Raw genomic sequence first — 21,978 nt, 5'->3', positions numbered from 1 at the left:
TTATTTAGAAATTCTTATAATATAAAATCTTTATATTATACTAATTTCTCAAACAGTTTAACATATTGATTACAGCTTCATATTCTTATAAAAACAAAATTCATAACTATATGACCTAAATAATCGATACATATAAGCACTTTTCATATATATACCAATGTTTCGATATCTAAAGTTTTAAAACACATAAAACTTTTCATATTTAGACATGATACATATATCTAAAGCAAAATTTACCTTTCACATTCATATGATGGTTTCTATTTCTAAGGTATATACATATGAAAACCTTTCAAATTCAAACAATATATCAATGTCTAAGGTATATATAAAATATAACATCAGCCTTTCACATTTAAACATAATATTTCTATGTCTCAGGCTGCTAATAACATATTAACTATATATCCTTTCACATCAAAACTTAACATTTCTATGTTGAAGGTATATAGAAAAATGATGACTATATCATACCTTATATATTCACTTAATGTCAATATTGAGAGTTTTCTATACTCTTTTATATTCTCATTGAGTCTATACCTAAAGTATTATATAACCTCTACATTCACATTATGTCTATGTTAAAGGTTTACCTAACCTTCTACATTTACATTATGTCTATGTCTAAGGATTTAACATAACCTTTTATATTCACAGTATGTCTATGTCTAAGATATTAAAGAATCTTCTTCATTCACACACTGTCTATATCTAAGGATAGTGTAATGATGTGAAATTGAGCTTAAGTGTGTGTTTTAGTGTGTGTTAATGGTAGTTGTGTGTGTAAGAAAGTGTGTGTCGAGAGAGAGAGAGAGAGTAAGGATGAAAGGGAAAGATTAGATTGCTTGAATGAGTGAAAGGTTACATAATAAAGCTATGGAGGGGGTTTATATACTACCATACAATTTACACTTATCCCCCTTCCATACTTAAGAAAATTACAATCTAAGTACAAAATATGATTTAATACAAATCAACTACTACAAATAATATTTCTAACAATCTCCCCTTTAGTAGTGATTTGTCAAAAGATATCCGATAATCAAAAGTCTTCAAGCTCGAGTATTTGGTCTATTCTTGTTTGGATGCCAGAACCAGTTGTCACCTTCTAGTGTATCGTCAGGAACCATCATGTTTGCTTCATAATCTTTTAGAGGAAGATTATGTGGTCCCAAAACATTGCTAGGCTCATACTTGATCCAGCATCCTCCTTTTCATCGAACAACATACTTGGACTTCTTAACATTCTTTGCTTATCTTATCATCCTGATGCTCTCTCTGAAACTCAGTCTTTTGTCAATCTTGTTGATTACTCGATCAAGTAGTGCTTTCTTGTGTTCAGATTCTTCATCTTCAGTTAAACATAACAGCACATTCTTACAAAATTCCAAGGTTCCATCAGAGTAAGAAGCAAGATCACACATTATGATGAAGATCTTATTCTTTCTGTTGTTAAGAAAAATTACTCCAAGTGTTGGTTTTTCAAGAACATGACCAATATTAAGCTCTTCGATATCTGTTGTATAAAGACTTTGATCAAGATAGGGAACATTAATCTTCCTTTGAACCAACTCAAAGCCAATTTGAAAATCTTCTAAAGATGCATATTGGATAACACTTGACATATATCTCTTCATTGCATCAAAAGCAATAAGATCCTCATGATATCTTTGAATGACATTGACGTAATGCTTGTTTAGAAAGATTATGTCATCTATAGGTAAGAATTTGAAATGAGCTTCATTGAATCTGTATATCAAGCCATTCTCTCTTTTCACATGGAAGCAAGGTATAGATATATGAGTTTTTCTTATCAAAATCACTCTGATAAGCACCAAGATCCTGAACTTCCTTTGATCTTCAAGAATATCTGGATTGTAAATATCTATAACTTTAAGGAGAGATCTGTATTCTTCAACTTGTTTTGGATCCTTAAACTTATACATAGCAGCAAATTCTGGTCTTTCTACTTTAGCAACCTTAGTAGCTCCGCAGAAGATAGGAAATGCTCTTTCTTCCAAAAATCTTGATTTGATTGCAGCTTGCTTTGGCTTAATTCCAAGTGTAACCATTCTTGCTTGATCCCTTAGAAAGTATCCCCACAAAATTCGACTGTTCTTCAGTCAATTCAGTAGGGAAATAGTCAGGAAGAGGTTCTTCTTCCGAAATGATTGCTTCTCTTAACACTTGCTTGAATCTAGACTTCTTGAAGTCTTGAGAAACCGCTTCAGGAGTTTTTCTCAGCTCATCAAACCCCTCAAAATCATTAAAAGTATACTGCTTCGGAGTTGACACATAAAGATTTGTCGACTCTTCAACTTCACTTCTACTTGATGGACTAGTTTTAAAGTAATAAAGGTCTGCAAATTCTTCAAACACTGGTTCATCAGTAGTTTCTCCATGTTCTTGTTCTTGAGTCTCTACAAATTCAGGAACATTTAAAACAATATTTTCTTTGATCGCTTCTGCATCCACCTTTCCTTCAGCTAATTCAATTATGGCTTCATCCACAACATCCTCATTCTTCTTCTTCTTCTTCTTCTTCTTCTTCTTCTTCTTCTTCTTCTTCTTCTTCTTCTTCTTCTTCTTCTTCTTCTTCTTCTTCTTCTTCTTCTTCTTCTTCTTCTTCTTCTTAGCTTGTCATACTTAAATTGTTTCGCCTGTATATGAGTTAAAGATATACAAATACTCATTTGAATGTTCCATTTAAATATGTACCAGTAGCTTGTCATATTTGTTTACCCACACTTTTAGAAGCTAAGTCCAGTATTTCGTGAAGATCTTTCAATCAACAGATAGGAATGAGTGTTTAATATAGGGGCTTAACAAGTCAACACACTACATTTAATTATGATGTAATGGCATACGCCTAAATATGTATGAGGTTCAGGAGTATATGCGTGCCTTCATCTGTTTTGCTAATTGAGTGGGTGACTTGCTAAGAAGATTTTGAGCAGGAAAGCCTTTTTTTAGTGCCTATATCTTATGTCTCTTGGCAATAGGATGTTAACAACATCATTTAAAAGAATACCATGAGTAGTAAATATGGTATTTGAAATTGTTGTAATAGGCACTTTATATTTCTCCATCACTGTTAATCTGTTATGAAAAAGCAACTGTAATGATGATTGTTATATTTTGACCTTTTACATGGTTTTGCTTTCATTAGAGAGTTGTGAAAACTTAAAATAATTAGTTTTAATACTTAATTTTAAATTTTATCAAGTTACTATGCATTCATGTTATTGATATATGCATTTTAAAATAGTTAGTTTTAATACTTAATTTTAAAATAGTTAGTTTTAATACTTAATTTTAAATTTTGAAAGGTATATCATACGGTCTACATGATGTTGATTGTTCGAGTTGTTTTTATAGACAAATGGAAATTTCACAAATGTAAAGTAGAAAATTGCAAGCAAAGAAAGCTTTGATTAGTTTTTTTTTTTAATATGATATTTCCTTTACAAATTATTCATGCCCAAGGTTTGACAAATTCCCAGGTGTCATTAGGAAATGGGTTGTTGTATGAACTAAAATAAAATCCATCCGATGCTACGAGCCAATAACAACGTTTAGTGCCGAGAGTTGAAAACCCGCATGTGTCCGAAATATGTTGATTAAACAAATCCACTCTTTGATATTCGGACCCCCACCAAAAATCACTATAGAAAAGTGTGTGCAAATTGTTACAAAATGACCAATCATATTTTCCATTGAATGAAAGTGTATGATTTCCAAGATCATCATCTTTAGATCTCACATGAAGCACTATACCCTCAAGAATGTTGGTGGATACAAACAAATGCCATCGAGTAAATATAATACAAGAATTTTCTTCAGAACCATTCGCTTGATTAGTTGCTGAAAATGTTATGAAAGTAAAGAACAAAAAAGCGCAAACAACGTTACGCATTGCAATATTTGATAGATGTTTTGTTTTCATATTTCGATAAATGAGTATCAATATATAAGAGATGTCGGGGTGACAAAACATTACAATATTACAATGTTATTGTATATTACGAGTATATTGTATTCAGCCGATAACTTTCTAGAATTTAAAATCTAAATTTGTTTCAAACTCCATGGATCAATAGTAGGTTAGATAATCACGTTGTAAATCCAGTTGAAGTCCATCCGACAAAACATAGCCTAAATTTGGAATCCCATATAAATCTATACTCCCTCATAAAGCATTTTGAAGTTTTATTTATGGTATAACTTAAAAAATTAAGCATAAACTAACTGGGTTGGATCAGTGCTTGGAGCTCATGTCTCTGGAAACAAAGGTCATGAGTTCGAGCCTCATGCCCAGCAAGGTTGGAGGTCCTTTTCTACCTATGGTAGAACCTGGAAGCAGTCTCTCTACCTCTGGTAGGGGTAAGACTGTCTACATATCAACCTCCCCCACACACCGTCGAAGACGGTATTGTAGACGGCATTGGGAGTTACTTTACTTTACTTTTTTTTTAAAAATTAAGCATACTTTTTTTTTCTTCCAAAAAACCCCTTTCACTATATATATGGTTCTCAAAATAGTCCTCCATAGACTACAACACTGAATTACCTTATCTACCCTTATAACAAATTGTCACTCTTAAAACAAAATTCCGCCACAACGTGCTGGTATTATGGGGGCTCGGGCATGTATTCATTTTACAAGATATAATAAAATATTAGTATGTGTCGGGTTACACCTAAGCTTAGGTGTGAGACAACCTTATATTTCTTTTTCGCTCTATATATCTATATATATATATAGAGAGAGAGTGAGAGAGGTGAGTTATTTTGAATACTCATAAAAAAAAGAATGTGAGAACAATTCTAGACCACATATTTTGTGTAACTTTCTCTCTTCAATTAAATATGTAAATTTATCCAAATCATTCAAAATGTTTTATCTCACAAACTGTAAATCGTTAAACGAAACAAAAAGTATGGATAGTCTTAAAATTTTGCCTTCTTTCATTAGAGATCCAATTCAATATACTTTTGACGACTTTTTAATTTTTGTTTTCTTTTTGGTACTTCCACATAACTTATACATGTGTAGATTGAACAAAAATCATGATTCGGAACGGGCTTCGCCCTTATTCATAAACTAAAGCTGATGAGGGTGATAAGTCATTATAACATCCTAGATTTTTTTATTATTTATATTGACCTAACCGTTAGTCAACTTTGACTTTCTTTATTAATTTGTTATATTTGGATTAATGTAGCTAATTAATATGTTGATAATTTTATACGTGACGTGGACAACATGTGGCGAATGTGTAGATTAATTTATGTGTCAATTAAGTGAGAAAAATTGTTTACTAATTTAAGCTTGTTAATATCGTAATTATTCCCATTAATGTCGGTTTAGATATGAGAGGTCGTTAGATGAAGTTTTCACGTTGTTAAACGTAAAGAAAGAACCCAAAACCCTAATAATATAATATACACCCTAATCTAAAAGTATATATTTGTAGGAGCTTTTATTTAGCGAAGCTTGCACGGATTGTTGGTGTAATAAGGTAAAATAACATTTTTTTTATCAAACGAGGGATAACAAAACATAGTTTTCATAAGTTAACTTCCCCAAATGAACATTTGTATGTTTATATGTATTTGGGAATGAATGGGAGGTTACTACGAGATTGATTTTGATTGCCAGATATGATGAATGTCAATCTTATGCATGCTATGATTAAATGAAATATGAATATGTTATGTTATGATGATATGATGTTACTATGTTATGACGATATGATGTTATTACGATATAACAATATGATGTTATTACGATATCACGATATGATGTTATGAATGATACAATAATATGTATATAAATTGATATGACGATGCGATGCTAATATGTGATGACATTATGACGATGTATGTATGTCATGTGATTACTTACATGGCTTGAACACCTAGTTACTAGACTTCTATAGTGTTAGGTCCAAATTTACTATAGTCACTCTAGACGTGAAGATTGGAGTCCTTTGAAGATTTGTCCAGAAATTATGAGAAGGCCAGTGAATCATTTACTTGTACAGGAATCTGGATTCCACCAGATTGGTTCACTGGACTTCACTCCAGTCAAGATCATCCCACTAAAGAACATTCTCACTGAATTCAAAGACAGAAGTCTGAAGAAAGAAATCTGACAAATGGCGGAGCCCACTGGTAGACTTACCAGATCTCCTGACTGGAGTCCTTGTCAGTGTTCTAGACCTTACAAGTCTGAACACTGATTAGGAGAAATTGACTTGCTTACCTTTACACGCTTTTATCCGGATAATATATTTGTCCCTTGTTAAAAGTCTTACACGCGTGTAAAGGTGATTTGTTAAAGTATGAAAGGTCACATCAATGTGACTTTATTCTTGTACTTTAATCAATACATTTAAGGAATAAATATTATATTCCTAAATGTATGAAACTTTATTTGTATGGCAAAATATAAATACCAAGTCATTTTCTTCTTCCAAATTACTTTTGCAATTTGGTGTGTTTGCCTAAATACTCTCGATCTTAACAGTTCTACTTCACAACTTTAAGTATTTCGCTCAAGGAGTTTATTTAGCAAATATAGATCACTTGTAGTTCATAAGGTTGTTTAGATATTTACTTTGTAATATCTTGGTTCCACAACAACCTTGTATTCTATTTAACATCAATAAATAAAATACACTTGAAAAGTACATTTGTGTTCCACCATTTACATACTTGTTTACTTATTTATTGCTTAAGTCTTTATTGCTTTATTAATATACTTGCATTAATATTATAAGCAATACTTGTCCAATCTAGTACATACTTGACCTTGTTATTCTACACTTGTGGGTTAAACCATCGAGTGAGGGACTTTACATATAGGCTTGTCATGACACATGCACGATTAAGGGCCAAAAAGTAAAGAAAGATGTATGTGATTAGTTTAGGTGAAAGTGTAGCCTAAGCTAATGTAAAATAAAGAAAGATGATCATAAGTAATTAGTTTAGGTGAAAGTGTAGCCTAAGCTAATATAATTAAGAAGACTCAAGCATAAGTAAAGTTGTGTTAAGCTTAACCCATGCTAGTTCTTCGGAGCTAGTGTGTATGTGGTCACGTGGTGCGGGAATCTAGATGAATTTGGCACGTGGAAAGCTAGGATGATATTACATGTTACTGGAATTGAAAGGAACATGATAAAAATTCTAAATGAAGGACCCTATATTCCAAGAAGTCCTCTCAACCTACTTCTTGATCCAATTGGAGCAAGAGCTGGAAGGGAAAAGAAAGAGGAGCACTGGTCTGTAGAGGATAAAAGACTTGTTAATACTGATACTATTTTGAAAAATATGATCCTCGGGGTCATTCCTGAATCTCTTATTCCCACATTAGTTCTTTATCCCAGTGTTAAAAGCATGTGGGATGAACTAGTGAACCAGTATGAAGATGGTGATGACACTATTGTTACCAGAAAAGTCTCCCTGAACAAGAAGTATAAGTCATTTTTTGCTCTACCCAATGAAGCTCTAACTGGTACTTACACCATATTTTTGAGCATCATAAACCAGTTAAGAAGACTGGGAGTAGAAAAAGACAAGGATATACTTTTGGAGAAATTTTGTGATATTCTTCCTTCAAAATGGTCTCATATGATCGTGGTCTTGAGGCAAGGCAAAACCTTGCATTCCCATACTTTGTCAACATTGTATAGAGCCTTTAGATTCACTGAAGAAAATCAAGCCTAGAGAATTGAGGCTGAAAAAGATGCTTTAAATCATGCTTCCAGTAGTTCCCTGTGGTTAGTCATACTGAACCACCCTGTGCAGCATTAATGTCTTCCGAGAATGTATTTTCTATGAAGAAGATGATGTCTGAATTAATGGAATCTGGAGTCACTAATAATATCTCTCATGACTATGATAAAACTGATAGTGATGATCTGGTGGCTATGATTGCAAAAACGTTCAACCGTTTTAAAGCAAGAGCCAACAGACCCACTGGACAACATGCACCCAATTCCTCTATTGACAAGGCCAATCTGACATGCTTTAAGTGTGGCAGAAAAGGTTATTTCATGAAGGAGTGCAAGTCAAATCAGTTTGTATCCCAGTCTGGTCCATCTCCTTCATATAACAGGCCTGATGATAGCTACATGTTAAAATACAAAATGCTTAAGGCTTAAATTGCTCCCATGTCTGCAGAAAATAATAATAATCAATGCATGGTTCGTGAAGAAAAGTGGGTTCCCTCTGATGACTCATCAGTTGATGATGAAGAGGAAAGAGATTGTTGTTATATGGCTCTGGATGATTAAGAGCATCTATTGAAAGAAGATGTCACATCTGGAAAATGGGTGGACATTGTCATTAAAAGGGTAATTGATTATGATAAGGAGGTTGATCCTGAATTAAAATTGGACATTGCTGAAGCTCTAAACTCTGATTTAATCTTTGTTGAAACTGTTCGATCTAAAATGACAAATAATTTTGAAACAGATTTCTCTGAAATGTCAAACTTACAATCTAAGTTAAAATAACTTCAAGATATTGAATTGGCCTTTAAAGCACAAGCTTTGGTTACTGAACAACTGGTACAAGAAAAACAAGACCTGAAAATAATCTTAGAAAAAAAATGGGTAATTAAATCATGGCTTGAAACAAGAAAGCCATATGATGCAGGAGTTAATCAATTTCCATCTCAAAAACGTGCCTATTTAGATGGAAATACCCATGTTGCAGCTTTAATTCCAATAATTGACCATTTACCAGAAGAAGTCAAACCCAGTACCATTTATGATGAACCGAAGACACCCAAAACTAGTGTTATTCCACCAGTTCAATTTTCTGAGGTCAAAACTGGAGCACCGCAGATGACTACTCCAGTCAAAAAGGTCAAGCAGAGTAAACCTTTGCCTCAATGAGGCTCTAAAGCACCCCAAGTTCAGAAAAAAAAAGAATGTTGGCATACCTAAGCCAAAAGTCCAGTCATCTGGAAAGGCTAAGGTTTCATTTGAAGAAACAATTTTGTTAAGGTTGGAGAGTCAATTTCAACTATTCGCTCGTCAGGTTCAAAACTGTTATGAAAGATTAAACAACTTTGAGGGTACTTCATCTGGCCCAAAACAAAATTCCAAACATTTTTCAAAGAAAAATAAAAATGTTGCTCCTGTTGAGAAAACTAAGAAAAAGGTTTCAAAACTGTCGTTCAACTAAGATTACTATTGAAGAAAGTGAACTCAACCAGGTACCTCCAGGGATCCATATGGCAGGATCCAGAGTGGGTTCCCAAAACTAACTAATCAATCTGGTGGATGTGCAGGGCGATCAAAAGAAATATATTTGGTATCTTGACAGCACAGCCGGCAGGACGATGACCGGATGTAAGACCCTGCTGGAGGTGTTCCTGGTTTCTGATGGACCCTCCATTACTTTTGGAAATGATAGTTCTGAAAAGACTGAGGGATATGGTGTCCTCAATAATGGTCAAGTCAAATTCAGACGGGTGGCTTATGTTAATGGTTTGAAATATAACCTGATAAGTGTGAGCCAACTGTGTGATGATGGCTACTAGGTATTGTTTAACATCTCTCAAGGAATCGTATTTAATAAGAATTGGAAGGTAGTATTGATTGCTCCCAGAAAAAGGAATGTGTATGTGATGGATATGGAAAGCTCTCCTTCAGAGCAGTGTTTCTATACCAAGGCTGATGAAGACACAAACTGGTTATGGCACAAAAGGTTGTCCCATTTAAATTTCAAAAGTATTAATAAGTTGTCCAGAAAATAACTTGCAGTTGGGATACCTTCTGTTTGCTTCAAATAGGAAATGCCATGTCCAGGATGTGAGATGGGAAAGCAGAAACGTGCCAGTTTCAAGACCAAGCAGAATTTCAGCATATCTGAACCTCTTCATATGGATCTTTTTGGTCCAGTGAATGTTCAAACTCGTGCAGGTAAAAGATATACCCTGGTGATAGTTGATGAATACTCCAGATTTTGTTGGGTAATCTTTCTTAGGTCAAAAAGGAAGCTGCTGCAGAAATCATCGCTCTTATTAAGCAAATTGAACTCAAATATAAGCGAAAAGTATGTCAGTTAAGAAGTAATAATGGAACAGAATTCCAGAATGCAACTCTGGAGAAATTCTGTACAGACACTGGCATCTCTCAGAACTTCTCATAAGCACGAACTCCAGAGCAGAATGAATTTGTAGAAAGAAAGAACCGAACACTGATAGAAGCTGCCAGAAGTATGCTCGCCGAATCTGGTCTTCCTACCAGTTTTTGGGATGAGGCAATTGCAACTGCATACCTTACCTAGAATCGATCTGTGTATGTAAAGCGACACAAGAAGACATCCTATGAAGTGTTAAGAAATAGAAAACCAAATATTGGTTATTTTCACATTTTTGGATGTCCAGTCTACATCCTTATGGACTCCAGTCAGTTAGGCAAATTTGATGTCAAAGCTGATAAAGGATACTTCTTAGGATATTTAGCCATTCGCAAATCCTTCAGAGTATACAACAAGAGACTGGAAAGGGTTCAGGAGTCAATTCACGTCATATTTGATGAATCAAACAATACAATCAATAAAAAGCCAACCCTTAATTCTCCCTCAGAAAATCCAATTATCTTCTGTGAATCAAATCCTATCAACTACAATAAAGATTCATCTGAAGAAGTTTCTAGTCATCCTGATCTGGAACCTGTTTTATCTGAGAAACGCCCCAGTAGTATTCCTTTCTATCCTTTAATAAGTTTCAAACTACCCTCTGAACTTGTTATTGGATCAGATGTTCATACTACTCCTCCAGTATCAGTTTCAGTTGATACTGAATCGGTACTTCAAGAAGTACCCTCAACTGAAGAATTTTATGATGCAAGTCGTGACCTTACTGATTCAGATGAAGATGTTGAACTAGTCTGGCAAGACCCTCTTCCTGAAGAAAATTTAGAGGTAAATCAACTTAGTACTTGCACTAATATTGTTGTTTGAAACAATCATGGTCATTACTCTAAGTGGACAAAAGCTCATCCTATTGATCAGATCATAGGTGACTCCAGTAGAGGGGTTTAGACCAGAAGAGCCTCCAGTGGACAATGATTATATGTCAGTTTCTTATCACTGATAGAACCGAAGAAGATTGACGAGGTGTAGAAGAAATTTCTGAGAGGCTTTTATTGTCTGTCGCAATACAATTCTAGAGGCTGGTATTGATGAAGAGAAGGCTTCATCAAGGTCGTGATGACGACATCATCACTTCGTGATGACGTCAGCACAAAGTCGCTAGTTCGTGTGAAGGAGCTTAAAGCCCACGAACGAGATTGAAGTCCAGTCCGTTTAGCAGCCTATATATAGAACACCTAGGTCTAGGGTTTCGATTGATGATTTGAGTTGCAACAGATTTTGTCCAACGGATCGGTGTAGAGATCTATACACCGTGTCCACCATGTAATTCATTATTATTGTCGTCTCCTTGATTGTAATCCATAATCATTGAGATGTTTTCAATACGGATTTATAATTGTATTGTAATCGAGATGACTGATTAATAAAGGAATTCGTTTTACATCTCTTGTTCTTTGTTCAATTCATGATTATATGTTCATAATTTTACGGAAACCTCAAAGACAAATCTAAGTGGATTCCTCACACTTAGATGTTGTTAGATCGTGATTTAATCGGTCCAAACCGCACTTTCAATTGGTATCAGAGCATGGAAGATGTTTTCAGTCTTAGATCGTGATTTGTATTGAGGATTTTCTGTTGAATTCGTGTGCAAATTCATGAAGATGAAGAAATTCGTGTAACTTCGTGCTTACGTCAGCACGAAGAGGATTTAGCCTCGTGCTTACGTCAGCACGAAGTGGCTAGTATTTGCATGATATTTCCTTTGACTTCGTGCTTACGTCAGCACGAAGTGGATCAAGTTCACGAGGACGTCACCACGAGTTCATGGACAAGATATCACGAATTCTGATTAAGTTCGTGTATACGTCATCACGAAGAGTACTTTCCCTCGTGCTGACATCACCACGAAGATAATCACATTTTTATAATCAAGTGCATGCTTACGTCATGCCTTAGTATTCTTTACTTCGCGCTGACGTCATGCTGAAGGTGATATATCGATCTGAAACAAGTTGGTGTTTACATTAATACGAAGATGTCTACTTCCTTGTTTGAATCTTTTAACAAGAAACAGATCGAGTAAAGAGGTTCCAACCTTTTGTGCAGACATATCCTATGAAGCACACAAGACAGGGTAGTAGAAAAACCTAAGAAAATAAAAATAAAAAATAAAAAAAATCGGTATGATTCATGGAGATTTGAAGTTTGGTAGCATTCGAAAAATTTTCGGTTTGTTTTTGTGCGTTTTCGGCACGTTTTGGATGAAAAATTTCGGCAATTATCAAAATTTTCCCACGGCCTTATTAATAAAAATTTACGTGAATACCAATGTTTCACGTAAATAGGTTTTCTCATGAAAATTTGGAGGGAAAACGGGTATACCCTGTTTGGCATAGAGCTTTAACTGTCGCGAGCGCTAAACATTTGAAGAACCTCAAGAATGAGAGATACCGTAACCTATTATAGGATGATTTTGAGAGTTTTTGCCGAGAAAAGGGGGGAATAAAAATTTCAAGACTGTTCTTCGGTTTTCTCATGAAAACTCTGATATACTCGAGACAAAGTGGTGATCAAAGTGTTATTCTGTTAGAATTAACAATTGATGGCGTTTACACTTTTAAAATGCTTGAGTAATGAAGATCATAGTGTTTTCAGTTTTGATTGACAATGTTCAACAAATTATCTTCTATATAGTAGTTGTTGTCGAAGTATTGGAGCAATGAAGATACGAGACATAGCTGAAACTTTGTTGAAGTATTGAAATGATGAAGGTGGTTATTTGTTGTTTGAGTATTTGAAGATTGAACCTATCTATATTCCATGATGTAAGGATAATAATCAGGCGATATATAAGTTTCATTGCGAGATTAAGATCTTTATGTGATTGGCGGTTTAAATAACTAAAGGGGAGATCTGATAAGAAAGACTTCAGGCGATTAGTAGAGTTATGGAGATACAAAACGGAGTTTGATGCTGCTATGGTTGAGACAGGGTCTATGGTATTACATTTTGTGATGCAGGTTGTAAAGTTTGTTATTTTTGTGATAGCTCATTGATTTGATGCTGATTGTTGGAAATTCAACTTCTCTATTATATGTCGATTAGGCAAGGAGAGCGACGATCCTAAGTGGAAAGTGGCAATGCTTAATTCGGAGGTGGTTAATAGTTGAGGGGGAGAACTACAATGAGATGTGTTGGGTTGATTGGTTGTCATAGAGGGACAGGGACTTTGCAGTTTGAAGATCAGGATGCGATGTCAGAAGATCAAGTTTCAACAAGAACACTCGATATCATCAGTTAAGGGAGAGCCAGTGGATTCAGGTTCTTCGGTAGCTATTGATTATCCGAGTTCATCTAGAATTGATTGCAACGGAAAAGGGGGAGTCTGTAGAAGCAATTTCTGAGAGGCTTTTATTGTCCGTCGCAATACAATTCTAGAGGCTGGTCGTGATGAAGAGAAGGCTTCATCAAGGTCGTGATGACGACATCATCACTTCGTGATGACGTCAGCACAAAGTCGCTAGTTCGTGTGAAGGAGCTTAAAGCCCACGAACGAGATTGAAGTCCAGCCCGTTTAGCAGCCTATATATAGAACACCTAGGTCTAGGGTTTCGATTGATGATTTGAGTTGCAACAGATTTCGTCCAACGGATCGGTGTAGAGATCTATACACCGTGTCCACCATGTAATTCATTATTATTGTCGTCTCCTTGATTGTAATCCGTAATCATTGAGATGTTTTCAATACGGATTTATCATTGTATTGTAATCGAGATGACTGATTAACAAAGGAATTCGTTTTATATCTCTTGTTCTTTGTTCAATTCGTGATTATATGTTCATAATTTTACAGAAATCTCAAAGACAAATCTAAGTGGATTCCGCACACTTAGATGTTGTTAGATCGTGATTTATTCGGTCCAAACCGCACTTTCACGAGGCTGTGGGAAGATCCAAACTGGGTGATAGCTATGCAAGAAGAGTTACACCAGTTTGAAAGGAACAAGGTATGATACTTGATCCCTTTCCCAGTTGGCAAGAAAGAACCAATTGGAACAAGATGGGTCTTCAGGAACAAGGTAGATGAAGATGGCCACGTCATCAGAAATAAGGCCAGACTGGTAGCACAAGGGTACTGCTAGTCAGATGTTGATTTTGATGAATCATTTGCTCCAGTGGCTAGACTTGAAGCGATCAGAATTTTCTTAGCATTTGCTACTCGTCATCAATTCAAGGTCTACCAGATGTTTGTAAAGAGTGCGTTTTTAAATGGAAAATTCGAAGAAGAAGTTTATGTCAAGCAACCACCAGGCTTCATTGATGAAAAGCATCCTCACTCAGTGTATCGTCTGGACAAAGCACTTTATTGTCTAAGACAAGCCCCACATGCCTGGTGTGATACTTTGACTAAACATTTGTTGAAATATGGTTTTTCAAAAGAGGTGCAATTGACAATACTTTATTTATTCTTCGTGAAAAAGGTAATTTTCTACTGGTACAAATTTATGTTGATAATATTATTTTTGTGTCTACTGATGAAAACATGTGCAAGAAATTTTCAAAAATCATGTCCTCTCAATACAAAATGAGTTTGATGGGTGAATTAACATATTTTCTAGGACTCCAGATTAAACAAACAAATGATGGTATTTTTATTAATCAGGAAAAATATGTTAGAGATCTTTTAAAAAAATATGATATGAACTCTTCACCATCACTACAAAAAAACAGGCTTTCGGGGACTGAAAAATCAGTCTTTGATACACCATGATCAGTTACTAATACTGAATCAAGGACTGAATTTGCTAGTTGCTAGCCAGTTACAACAGCTTAGTCCCAGAAAGTGGGATTACCAACTGAAAATCAGTCCTTGTTGTGTCGAACCAACAAGGAACGGAAATCAATCTACAAAATAAAAAATTTAGTCCTTATTTTTATGGTCTGGTACAATGTTATTTCAGTCCCTGATATTTTTATCAATGACTAAAAATCAATCGCAATACTATGTGATTTCAGTTACCAACATATAGATTTAGGGACTGAAAATTAGTCCATAAACACTGCTTATAGTCCTTAATACCTTTCATTGTGGTATAAAATACCATACCAAATCAGTCTCTGATAAAAGGCTTTGGAGACTGATTAATAGTCTCAGAATCCAAATGATTTCAGTCCTTAATTTGTTACTTTTAGAGACTGAAAATTAGTTGCAATTCTTCACCTAATTAGTCTTTGATAAAAGACTTTAAAAACTGATAATTAGTCCTAGAAACTGAGCACTGTTAGTCCTAATTTACTTATTTTAGAAACTAAAATTTAGTTTCAAGTCAGTCTCTGATTAAAAGCTTTGAAGACTGATTAACAGTCTTAGAATCCAGACAATTTCAGTTCTTAATTTGTTATTTTTAGGGACTGAAAATTAGTTTCAAAATGTTGGTCAGTTTAGTCCCTGAACACACTTTTAGAGACTAATAATCAGTACTAAATAACATTTCACAGTGGCTAATTTGTTAATTAATGGTTTGAATATCAGTCTCGAATACCATGTCTTTGTTTCATTAAATCACACTAAACCGGAGCGTATAATTCTACACACTAAAACAATAATAATAACACTTTTCATTAAACATAATAATAACCAATCAGAATAACATCACTTAACAACCCAGCAAATTGAAAAGTACTAGATTATAATAAAAAATACTTTTCGACGCCCTATACATGACTATTGATGAATACTTCATTAGAAACCATCAGCTCTCGTTGTATTTGTAGCTGTAAACATGTGTGGGCTCTCCTACTTGCTTTTCAAGATTCGATTTTGCTAGTTGGAGGGCATCGGTATCGTTTGCAGCCTACATATGTTCAAGGTAAATTACTAATGATATAAAGATTGGAAAGAGTTGCAGCAGAACTATTGGATCAAGATTTAAGACAATTGGATAAAAAACAAGAATGACAATCTTTGGTTTCTAGAGCATTGCATGATGAATGCCATCAACGTCATATACAATATCGCATTGCTTATACTTTCTTTATCTTAACTATAATATGTAAATATAATTACCTGTAACTGCGATGCATTTAGAAAAGAAGACATGCTGTCTTTAATCTCCGGATCTCTCTCCAAGCAACTTTCTCCCTTTATCTGGATTGTGTAGCTATTGTTGCCATTGTCAGTTTCTTAGCATTTATAGTATCTAAATCCATGGCATTCGGCCTATTAGAACTGACTCATATCTGAACAGCCAACAAGATCTAGATAGATTAAAAAATACATAGGTATGAGGTACTGACTTCTAATTTAGTAGTAGCTACCTATTGTTGCCTCCTGTATCTGAGTTAATAACGAGCCATCATTGCTCTCATGCGTGCCTGGAAGAGTACAACTGCATGCCTTAGTTTGGTGTATAACGTCTTCAATGTTTACTGCTAATATTAGTCTGGATTTTAGTTGAGACAATTGTCTATCTCATATCATCATAATCTTATTAGCAATTCATAAAGCTTACAAAACACCTACAAGATTCGGCATAAAACGAAAACCCTTCATAATGATATAACTACTTGTCATTCTCTAAATAACAAAAGATGAACTGCTAATCCCATCTGCTTTCTGAGCATCTAATGCAGCCATGTGATCAGCTCAAAGAAAAACTTGTGTTTTCCGTATCTGCAGATTCATATGTATAGATATTTAGATACACCTTATAATTATGAACTAGTGCAAATGACCATAAGATAAAGATCAACATACATCGTTAAAACAAATTGAACAGATAATTGTAAATTAAGGCTGGCTGTCAATATTAATGACCATCTATGATGTCTTTTTTTTTTCTCATCCCATTTAATGAAAGACGAATGCCAGGGAAGAAAAATCATCTTATAAGAAATAGTTTATCTCCCCTGTTGTAACTTGGCTTCTCAATACAACAACAACAACAACAACAACAACAAGGTACCCAATCCCGACATAAGCCGGGCTATGGGGGAGGTATGATTTAGACAGACCTTACCCCTACTCAAAGGTAGAAAGGCTGCTTCCAGATCCACCGAAGTGGAAGGGACCTCCGGCCCAAAAGTAAATTTACCTTTAGGTTCTTTATGATCAGGAGTTGTACAAATCTCTAAAAACTAACCTCATTATCACTATTCTCTACAATGTAAATTGTTCACCTTGAGACAACTGCAAACCTTTAAATTCGCAAACTCAAATAGTGAACCAAGCTACTTTCAATTTAAAACTCAAACTGAAAAAGATATACATATGACAAAACGCTATCTTTCAACAATTCAACCATATGTTAAACATTAGAATTGATTTCAACAAATAATTAACAAAAATATCTAATAAGATCAAACTTTAAAAGAAATATAATAAGGATTTCCATAGATTGGACTTGGAAATCACGTGAAAGTTACCACCACTAAAAACTTATGCTAGTATTCGAATAATCAACATGTTTATAGAAACTATAACTCAGATCTAAAGCAGATGGAGAAGAAAAAAAAACTCCATATGGCTTGCGTTTTGCCAGATTTAATGGGCAATTTATAGTGATAAAAAACGTTTTAATCCAACAAAATTAAAATTAAAGATCTCTCAGATCTAGCAGTAAAAAAGTATATCAACAACAAAAAAGATAAAAGGATAATATAATACCAGTTGGGGGCTGTTGGTGTTCGTTTCCATAAGGTGGTCATCAGGAACGATAGGTGGTAAGAATAGATGGTCGTCTTGGTGGGGAGTCTTGAGGATATATGTGTGAGAAAAATTTTAGGTTTAGTATTTTATTTGTGTGTTAGCACATAAAAAGGAGGACTTAAAAAAAAGAGCGGATGGTTTGAAATTTTTGCAAATTTAAAACCTTCCTCTCTCCCGGGTGCAAATCAAAATTCGACCTTTAAACAGCGTAATCTTCCCATTGACAACATCACCTTGGCCCGAGATGTTGCTGCCCTTGGGACCTGCGAAACTAACGTAAGAACCATTTACATCTTCATAGTTGGATAAAACATGTTTGTCCCCTGTCATGTACCGAGAGCATCCACTGTCAACATACCAAATACTGATAGGCTTCCTTGGTTCTCCCTGCACATCAGACAATAAGATAGTTAGTTTCTGAAGGGAACCCAAACCTTTTGAGGTTTAGGTTTTCTGAATTTATCTCTAATGATCAATTCGGTCCAATATCCATCGCTCTGTACTGGAGCCTTGGATGAGGATGGTGTCACAGACTGTTTCTTAGGTGAAGTGAAACGAGTCTTAGGAGGAGAATTCCTTGGTGAGTGAGTACCAAATCTAGGTTGACTCCATTATCGATCATAGAATTTAGACGAACTATTAATTCTAGAAGGAGGTGATCGATTTTGTTGAGCCATCTTCCTAGGTGAATAACTCCTTTGAGGTGTACGAGAACGACTCGGACTTACACTACTAGAAGTAGTATTCTGTGAAGGTCCATGTCGTTTTGGTGTCTTAGATCTATTGTCATGAGCTACAATATCTGGGTCACTAGAAGCTCCAGAGGACATACCCTTTTCTGGACATCTTCTTTTCCTATTAGGACAGCAACTATAAACATGACCTACTTCATAACAATAAAAACAAGATTTTTTAGCTCTTGCTTTCTTAGCCTTAACATCAAACTCAGTTGAAGTCATGCCTAAACATTCCTTAAGTTCAATTGTGGTTGAATCTTCTTTTATTAAACCAGTTGACTCACTTTTCTCTGAAAAATGTACTTTCTTTTGAGAATTCTTATGAGTCGTGTATGGAGTTAAGGGAATTCCACTTGACGTAGATTCATCCTTATTCCATACTTTATCAATCTTGTCATGATCTATCTTTTCAAAATCAATTTCAGTGGATTTAAAAACAGTATCACATCCCTTCATTGTAAAACATTTAATGTTCTTATCGACATGACAAGTTGAATTCACTTGACTAGATCCTATAGGAGCACTAGCATCATAAACTCCATTTTTAGGATTCGCTGGTTTAACAAATGAACTTTCAAGCTTATGTTTCTTGTTAAGCTCCTTAATTTTATCAATTGAGCTTTTAGAGCTTTTAGGGTCTTAGGATCAACATTTTATTTTTCTGAAACGATCGGACCAATTTCACCAATATCGACCTTTTCAGTAAGTTGTGTTAGAGACTCAGTATAATTATCATTGAATGGACCTCTAACCTCATTATAGCTCATACCCAAACCACATTTGTCTTTTGAATCCCGTGGTACAGGTTTTTGCATCTGCATTGATCTTATTAAATCAGATCCCCTAATTTGATCTAGTCTTGTATTAAGCTTAACTATCTCCAACTTTGCATCAACCAATTCTTTCTCTTTCATAGAAAAATTCTCAGTTAGTTGAGCATATTGTTCATTTCCAACTTTTTGCATTAAAACTGACTCTTTTAATTTTTCTTTCAAGGCAAGAATATCCTTATCAGATGCACAAATCTTATCTTGATAAAGACTTATCTGTTTCACCAAACCAGAATTTTTGGCGAACAAAGAGTCGTTTTCCTTTTTAAACATGTTGTTTTGACTAGTTAAGTTAATAACCGACTTATTCAAAATAAACACCTCAAATTTCAAGTCTGACGCCATTTTACAAATATCAACTATAGAATGTAAAGAACAAGATACCTTTTGATCTGCAGCCTTGCAATCTGCCATGTATGCAACAAAGTCTTCAGTTGTCATACCTTCAGGTATCACGAAGTTCTTCATTTGTTCTTCGATGCTCTTCTTAGAAATGTCATCAGCAGGAATCGATGACTCTTCTTTTTCTTCAGATTCTTTCACTGTTGTCATCGGTTCACTCTCAGATCTTACAGTCTCAGCAACATTTCGTACATTCTGCTTAACTACCTCAGATGCACTTTCTTCACTAGAGTATACAGCATAATCTATTGTAGCAGCTACCTCATCATAGACTTCTACCATGTAAGCATGATTCGAGGTATCATCAGATTGTGTATCCTATTGATAAGTACCATCCAGATTTTGAACAACAACGACCTTTGACTCCCAAAATGGTGACGAAACTGGCTGTTGTGGTGTAGCAGGAAATGTAATCATTGCTTGAGTTTTTTGAGTACTTGGAGTAACACCACCTTGATTGTAATTTTGACGACCAGCTGTGGTATTGTCAATCCTCTTAGGTCGTTGACACTCTCTTGCAAAGTGACCGAATCCATCGCAATTGAAACATTTCACCTTGGATTTGTCAAAGCCTTTGGTGCCATTACCTGTAGGTCTCCCAGTTCTCTGAGTGAATCTTCTGACCTTAATAGTGAGCATAGCTAGCTGCCATTGTAGATCCATTTCTTCCAAATCATCAGGATCTATTTGATTGTAATCCTCATCAATCACTGCAAAATCAGTAACCTTTCCACCAATAAAAGCTTCATGAGCATTACAGAAAGCTGAGTAAATACTCATTCTACCTTCTGTCGAACTCATACTCATTGGCATACAGTGAAAAGAATTAACATTGCTCTTGACATTCATATTTGCATTGTCATAAGCAACATATCCAGCAAGACCTTCAGCATCTACTATTGGTGTCGCTTCAGAACCACTTAGAAATGTATTATTTCCCGAACTAGAACTTGCTAAATGAACAGGCTTAGCATGATACAAAGATGGATCTTGAGTAAAATCCGAGTGAGTATCTTTAATTCTTCTCTTCATGTCTCTGTTCTTCAGCTTGGAAACTACCTTTTCAAAGTCCCATGTACTGTATTCTTGATCATCTTGAAGTTGATGAACATAATTAGTCCATGTCTTAGGTAGTGAGTCCAAAAACTTATTGACTAGCTCAGTTTGAGGATAAACAACCTCAAAATATGACAACTCGGTAGTCAAATGACTGAATCGAATAATAATCTCGTCAAGAGATTCTCCTTTCAGTCCATTGAAAGCTTCATATTGACGCTTCCAAAGTTTGATACGATTCTTCTTCAAGGTTACATCGCCCTCACAATATCTTTCAAGAGCGTCCCATAAGTCCTTTGAAGTAGTGTATTTCTTGAACAAGTGTACACTATCTTGAGGTAAGGCCATAGTAAGAGTGGACAAGGCCTTTCCCTCAATTGCGTATCTTTTTCATTCTTCAATCGGCATATCAGCATAAATATACCTACCGATCACTCCATTCTTCTCATACAAAGGCCAATCAAAACCTTTAGTTATCACTAGCTACATGTCCACGTCAGTAAGACGAATGTAGTCTTCAAAAAGTCTCTTCCACATCCAATAGTTTTCCATACGAAACAACTTTGGAGGTGTGTTTCCACGACCAACCTCATGATCATGCATGATCATCTGGCTAATAAGTAGGGCATTTGGTGAATTTGCGGCAGCTGGAATAGTAGTCATTTCGAATCTTTTGAAATTAAATCAAATGAAATAACACTTAGTTCGTGTGGCACGAAGCTAGCTATATGACTTACACGAAGTACACGTGGCACGAAGTACACGCGTCACGACCTAAGTCACGAAGGGTAGTTCGTGTTGACGTGGCACGAAGTAAAACGAAGTCACACAAGTCACACGTGACACGAAGTCCACGAAGTGACAATAACGTAAGCACTAAGCAAAAGCTACTTCGTGCTGACGTAAGCACGAAGTATCACACGAAGAAGAGCACGAAAATGCAAATTAACACGAATTTCGAATTGATTTTACAATCAATAGCAAATCAAACAATCTTACACCTTCTGGTAATCAACCTTAGGGCTCTGATACCACTTGTAGGTTCCTACGGTTGCGCGGATCGTAATAAGACGTGATTCGTTATGTCAAGAGTGCGGAATCCTCTTGAGATAACTAGATTGCT

The sequence above is a fragment of the Erigeron canadensis genome, chromosome 7 (genome assembly GCF_010389155.1).
Source record: "Erigeron canadensis isolate Cc75 chromosome 7, C_canadensis_v1, whole genome shotgun sequence".
NCBI classification, from domain to species: Eukaryota; Viridiplantae; Streptophyta; class Magnoliopsida; order Asterales; family Asteraceae; genus Erigeron; species Erigeron canadensis.
The sequence above is the reverse complement of the archived record's forward strand: the minus strand, read 5'-3'. Positions refer to the sequence as shown.